Genomic DNA, 7352 nt, shown 5'->3' on the forward strand with positions numbered 1-7352 from the left:
TGGAGAGACAGAACATAGGCATGCATTTTGCAGGTGTAGATTCAGCCTGAGCCAGTCAGTCCTGGTCCCGGCAGGAGGAGCAGTGACTTCCTGATTTCTTGGTTTACCATTGTACCAGAAGTAACAGCTCCCATATCACAGTTCCCTGAGTAAGCTGATTCTGTGGTGGAATGCTGGGAGTCATTACTGGGAACTCAGCCTGGAGGCTGCTCCTACAGCCTTTCCTATGATTATCTACCCAGTTCACTGTATTAATTCATTTTATGCTGAAACGCATTCAAGTGACTTTTATTTTTTGCAGAAGAAGAACCTTCACTATTCAGCAGGGATTTCCTCTGGAAAATAGGGAGGCTGTAAAACAAATCTGAGTGTCCTGAATGCTGAGACCCTAATATAAAACTCTCCCTACCGCTGCTATCATTCTCAAAGGAAGGTGCATATACCCTAATCACCAGCATCTCCCAAATACTGGAACTTTGGTTATGGTGAAATGTCTACACGCACACACACACACACACACACACACACACGCACACACACACACACATACACACATTTTTCTTCCATATGCTGGAATGTTGTTCCGAATCTCTTTACATGACAGTTCGCATCTTAATCTCTCAAGCTCCAGGTACCAGCATCAATTGTGGCTTCCTCAACTTCCCCCATCTAAAATGCCCCCCCTTCCAGTTATTCTCTTTCACAACATTTTGTTTAATTTTTACATTACTTAGCACAATCTGTATTTATTTATTTGCTTGTTTATTTTCTGTATTCCCCTGTCCCCACCCCCTGTCCCCACCGCCCACCCAGAAGAATGTATGCTCCGTGACGGAAGGGACTTTTTTTCGCATTATTCATCACTGTAACCTAATTACTTAGCACAGTAGCTTGCAAGTACTACATGGTAGCATCATTTAAAAATACTTGTTGAATAAATACAAAATAGAGATTGTTATAGCTAGGGAATTTTTTAAAAGGGAAAAAGGCTCTTTTGTAAACAAGATTAATCTAGACTGCAAAGAAATAATGAGAAATAAAGGGACACAACAATTGTGATGAAAGGCAACCCTGTGCGGGTAGTGGAGTCTGACAGCAGACATTTGCAACCATGGCGTGAACTCTAGGCAGTGAGAGACACACTGCCTTTTGGGAGGCACCGTGGGTGAGTTATGAAGTGTTCAGGTTCTAGAGCCACCTAAATGTGAGTTTAATTGTCAGTTCTACATTTCTGCTGTGTGATTTTGGGTAAATTAATGGGCTTCTCTCGATTTTGTTCCCTCATCTGGAATATGAGGAGAATAATAGTACCCAACTCACATGCCTTCTGCGCTAAGCAAAAGAAAAGATGATACTTATGTGCTTAGTAGAGTGTATGGCCTGTGAGGACTCAATAAATGTTAGATAATAAGACTATTATAATTTTGCTAAACCCAGCTCCATTCCCGAAATTATGCCCAATACTTGGGGTCACTCCGATTATAGCCTATTACATTTCTAGCAGCCACACCCTATCCCCGTTCACCAAATCATAATTAGTAGGTATTCAAAAAAATTAGTGACTGACAGGAAGTTTGTTCACGTGGGGTGTGTTCCATTCTTGGCTACACAGTTATTACTGGTGGTGCTGATGCTATATTTTTCCATCTCTGTTGACCAAAAACAGGCAACAAGAGTATTGGGTGGAGGGGCGCCTGGGTGGCTCAGTTGGTTAAGCATCTGCCTTTGGCTCGGGTCATGATCCCAGGGTCCTAGGATCGAGTCCCGCATCGGGGGGGAGGGTCCCTGCTCAGCGGGGAGTCTGCTTCTCCCTCTCCCTCTGCTGCTCCCCCTGCATGTGCTCTCTCTGTCAAATAAATACATAAAATCTTTAAAAAAAAAGAAAGAAAGAGTATTGGGTGGAAAATACTCCATCATCAGAGAGAAGAGCAACCAATATAAAAGAACAGTAAAGAGAGAAGGATTGGCCTAAACCTTTCCGGTGATGCATTTCAGTGAATAATTTTCCTTACATTTGGTTTCTCCAGTTGAGAGGGACAAGGACAAATCATTCTTTCATTCAGCAAGTATTTATGAAGTGCTTACCAAATTTATGATGTAGAAAGAATAGGCTAGGAATACCTCCTCTGCATTCACCCTAACCTTAGTTATCTTCTATTTAATATTTAGAATTCAGCACAGGGGCGCCTGGCTGGCTCAGTCGGTAGAACAAACGAGTCTTGATCTCAGGGTCATGAGTTCAAACCCCATGATGGGCATAGAGCTGACATGAAAAAAAAGTAGAATTCAGCTCAAATACCATTTCCTCTGCTAAAGCTTAAGACTAGGCCACCACGGTGGTGGTAGGTGTCCTTATGGCACTGGCAGTCTTACTTTTTCCAACTTGTCAGAATGTATTTATGCCTTTGCTTTTTGGGTGATTATGTGCTTACTGCATGTCTTTTCTGTAATCTACACAAGGGCAGGGACTTTGGTTTTGGTCAAGAATGTATCCCTGGAACTTAGCTTGGTGTCTACTCTATAGTAGCTGCTCAATTCTGAAGAAAGGAAAAGATTGAGGCCCTGATGAAGGGGTTGTCAGAACCTCACTCTAACACTATTAATTCACCAGGGTAGGGCTTTGGGTTTTTTATTTTTAAGATTTTATTTATTTATTTGAGAAAGAGAGAGAGCATGAGTGGGGAGGGGGTCAGAGGGACAAGCAGACTCCTCGCTGAGTGGGGCTTGATCCCAGGACCCTGAGATCATGACCTGAGCCAAAGTCAGATGCTTAACTAACTGAGCCACCAGGCGCCCTGACACCAGGACAGTTTTGGCTTGTTTCTGGTGGCCTCTGACTCCCCAAAGCAGCTCTGCTCCCTAGGGCCCTGAAAAAGCAGTATGAAAATCACTGTCATCGAAAATAGTGCTATACTCCAAAATCGTCTCTTATATCTCTTGTATGAGATGGCCTCATGGCGAATCTCTAAGCAAGGCACCAACACCTATAACAAAAGCAAAAATGAAATAAAGAAGTTCATCTTGGCTCAATGTTATTCTGGCAGCTAAAGTTCTAATAATTCTTTTTAAAGATTTTATTTTTTTAAGTAATCTCTACACCCAACACGGGGCTTGAGCTCACAACCTCAAGATCAAGAGTCGCATGCTCCAATGACTGTGCCAGCCAGGCACCCCCAGTAATTCTTTTTACACTAAATCTTGAAGTGTACCTTATTTCCATGCTCACACTGTAGCATCAATGTGATAATTACTTGGATGAAAACTTGAGCATGTTTGACTGTATCTCCATTTTGGCAAATAACTAGAATTTCCGCAGTGATAACATATAATGATGGCATGGCAGGCAGGTTTTATGTTTGTCTTAAAAAAATAACCAGTCTTACTTAGAGTAACTAAACACTAGGTTACAAATCCACATTGCTGACCTCCCTCTTTTTCTGGAAAGAAGCCTTTCCCTAAGTCCCGCAGACCTTCCCCATGTTTCATTGGCCACTCCAAAGTCAATCACAGACAGAGGCCAATCAGGATTGCTCTCCTGAATCTCAGCCCACCTCCTCAGGGAAGCTTGTGGCCCCTGCTCACCCATACCTGGGCCTCTCCTCCCCTTCCACTCCTGAGGCCTCAGTTCCTTCCCCTGTACCAGGAGGGAACTGCATTCTCCCATGATTCCACACACATTTTTTTCAGCTCCCATTTGAGCTTGGCACTGTCTTGTGTCCTGGGGATTCAAAGATGGGAGCCCCTACGACTGGTTTGGGAGGCTGAGAGCTGTCAGAAGTGCTTCAGGGACCAGGTATATAACACATAGGTGTAAATGCAGCCTACTTCCTTTCTTGCCTTTTTTGTTGTTGTTGTTGTTGTACAACACAATGATTTAATATTTGCATATATTGCAAAATGATCGTAAGTCTAATTAACAGGGATGCCTGGGAGGCTCAGTCATTAAACGTCTGCCTTCAGCTTAGGTCATGATCCCAGAGTCCTGGGATCGAGTCCTGCATCGGGCTCCTTGCTCAGTGGGGAGCCTGCTTCTCCCTCTGCATGCCTCTCCCCCTGCTTGTGCCCTCTCTCTCTGATAAATAAATAAATAAAATCTTTAAAGAAAAAAAAAGTCTAATTAACATCCATCACCACACATAGTTACAAATTGTTTTTCTTGGGACGAGAACTTTTAAGATCCACTCTCCTAGCAACTTTTAAATATACAACACAGCACTATTAACTCTAGTCACCATGTTGTACATTACATCCCCATGACTTATTTATTTTATAACTGAAAGTTTGTACATCTTGACCACCCTCACCCCTTCTGCACTACCTCCAATCACCAATCTGTTCTCTGTATCTATGAGTTCTGTTTCTGTTTTTGTTTTTTAGATTGCACATAGAAGTGGGATCCTAAAGTATCTGTCTTCTCTGTCTGACTTATTTTACTTAGCATAATGCCCTCAAGGTCTAGCCAAGTTGTCACAAATGGCAAGATGTCTTTCTTTTTAATGGCTGGATAATATTCCATTGTATATATGTACCATGTAGCCTACTTGCTTTCGAATCCAAACCTTCAATTTACAACACCCAGGTGGTCAAAAAGAACACATCTTGGATGAGAGGGGGATTTGGTTTCTTTTTTTTCTTTTCTTTTTTTTTTAATTATATTTATTTATTTGGGAGAGTGAGTGAGAGAGAGCAGGGTGGGGAAGAAGTAGGGAGAGGGAGAGTCGGACTCCCCGCTGAGCAGGGAGCCCAACATGGGGCTCCATCCTAGGGTCCTGGGATCATGACCTGAGCTGAAGGCAGATGCTTAACCGACTTAGCCACCCAGGCGCCCCGGGTTTTGGTTTCTTGTTTGCCCATCCTTGAGGAGACAAAAAAAAAAAAAAATTTCTTGTTTTACAATAAAATGTGATAAGTGTGAATTGGACTGTGATAGGCAGAGAGTGGTATGGCTTACACCAGAGGGGCACGCCCCCAGCCTGGGCGGAGCTGCTGGGAAAGCCTTCGGGGAGCTGTACCTGGGGTCTCATAGGAGCACCGGGTGTAAGCGTGAGTAGCAGGAGATAAAGGCTGAGGCAGGCCGAGTATGAAAGACGTGGATGAGCCCCGTTAGAGAGTTTAGAATATTAAGAATTGTTGGGCATCCATGAAGGAATTTAGGTACAAAAATGTCAGGGTCAGATCTATATTTTTAAAGGATCATCCTTTTTAAAGTGTAAGATCCAGAGAGAATATAGGTAGAAGGTCATTCTCCTTTTCTGCATATTTTATCTTGCGTGTTGAAACCACCACTTTGCCAGCTGCCCAAATGAAACAGAAATCATCCTAGCCTTAACCTCTCCCTCACCTTCCAAATGGCCACCAAGTCCTATGGATTCTACCCTTAAAAAATTCTTGACTCTACCCAACGTTCTCATTCCAACTGCTATGTCCTTCACTCAGACCCTCATCACCCCTTATATGAACTTTTCCAATAGCCTTCTCTCTGATCCCCCTAAATAAGGACCTCCTCCCCCAGTCTGTTCTCTAAGCAGCTACCAGAGATCCTTCCAGAATTCAAATCTTGTAGTTTTTCTATAGCCTAAATCTTTTTAACAGTTACCCGTGGCCCTCGGGAAGAAGTTCAAGCTCTTTCCTACTGGCAGAAAGCCAGCTGAGATTTGGACCCATCGAACATTTTCAGCTCCAAGCACTCACCTCCTCCCTTGCTAAGCTGTCCTTCAGCCTTGTTGAACTCCTGGCAGATTCCCAAACAGGCCAGAAGGTTTCAAACCCACCCACAGAGTCTCCATTTCCCTCCTTCTGAATGAATTTTTTTCAACCTTCCCCAAAGAAATCCCATTATTATTCAAAATTCAGTTTAAGGGTTATTTCCTCCCTGAAGCCAGTGTTACCTTCCATCTTAGCATACCTCCCTGCTCTCTTCTCCCCTGAGCTCTCTCTCTGGCATCCTCCAGAGTTACTCCCCTGGCAGAGGTGATACTTGGCTTTGTTCATTGTTTCTCCAATCAAGGAGCATCTACATCATAATCTCATTTTTTAAAAAGTTTTTTGCTAAAAAACAAAAACAAAAAGTTTTTTGCTATTGTTTTGCTTCTTTAATTTTAAAAATACTTATCATAGCGCCTGGGTGGCTCAGTTGGTTGGACGACCAACTCTTGGTTTCAGCTCAGGTTGTGATCTTGGGGTCATGGGATCACCCTGCAGGGGCTCCATGATTAGCGGGGAGTCTGCTTGAGATTGCTTCCCTCTGCTTCTCCCCCTCTCCTCCTCTGCTCCTCCTCCCTCCCACTCTCTCTTTCAAATAAATAAACAAATCTTTTTTAAAAATAAAATACATAAAAAATACTTACCATCACCATGCAGACTCCTGTGCTCCAAACCAGTGCCATGGACCTCGGCCCAGAATCTGCTCTTAAAAAAATCCCCTAGATTACTGGCAATGTTCGTTTCTTGATCAGGTGCTAATTACACAGAGTGTTTATATGCGCAAAATTCACGGAGCCCTATCTTTAGGATATGCATACATTTCTGTACGCATGTTATTTTCATGAAGAGTTAAAAAGTAAAAACTCCCTAGGTTATTTTTGTGTACACTGATAGAGAACCATAGACTTATCTCTCTTGCTATGAACTGTAAACCCCTCGAGGGCAGTGAAGAAAGTATCTATTTTGTCTCTATATTCCCACCATCTGTTTTAGTGCCTACAACATAGTACACACTGAATGAATGACTAATACATCAATGAATGAATGAATGAATAAAGGGAGAGAAGTGGCTTGTGGGTTCCTCCTTCCCTCACTCTTCCAAACATTTGTTCCATTCCCCTGCTGGAGCACATGAGAGCTCATACCTCAAAGTTACATTTCCAAGAGACTTCCTCTCTACCACATGCCTGATGTGACTGATCCAGGGCACCAGCCTGACAAGGACAGGAGCAAGGAAGCAGGTGGAGGACATTCTGTCCCAGTACCAGTACTTTTGCCCTGCCTGGGTCGGAGCCACCTGGCTCAGGCCTTCCTCATCATGCCCAGGAGTCAAGCTGGAGAAAGTATGTCCTTGGAGCTACTGCATTGCTAAAGCTCCCACTTGCATATTGGATATAAACTGCTTCCTAAACTACTCAGCTCAAGTTATGTGAGAATTTGAAAACTATATCTTTGACTATTTGGGAATAGCAATGGAGATTTATTTTTAGCAAATTTACAATAGAAAGTGAGAGACATCCTGGGTAAAATATCATGCAAGTCATTTGTTCAGTCACAGATGATTACCAAAAGTTTCCTAAGGATACATTGAGGAACAAGAGTCACCTGCCTTAATGGAGATCACAGTGTGTGTGTGTGTGTGTGTGTGT

Source organism: Callorhinus ursinus, unplaced genomic scaffold (genome assembly GCF_003265705.2).
Source record: "Callorhinus ursinus isolate GAN/ISIS: 27379988/994484 unplaced genomic scaffold, GSC_fseal_2.0 scaffold20, whole genome shotgun sequence".
In the NCBI taxonomy this organism is placed as follows: Eukaryota; Metazoa; Chordata; class Mammalia; order Carnivora; family Otariidae; genus Callorhinus; species Callorhinus ursinus.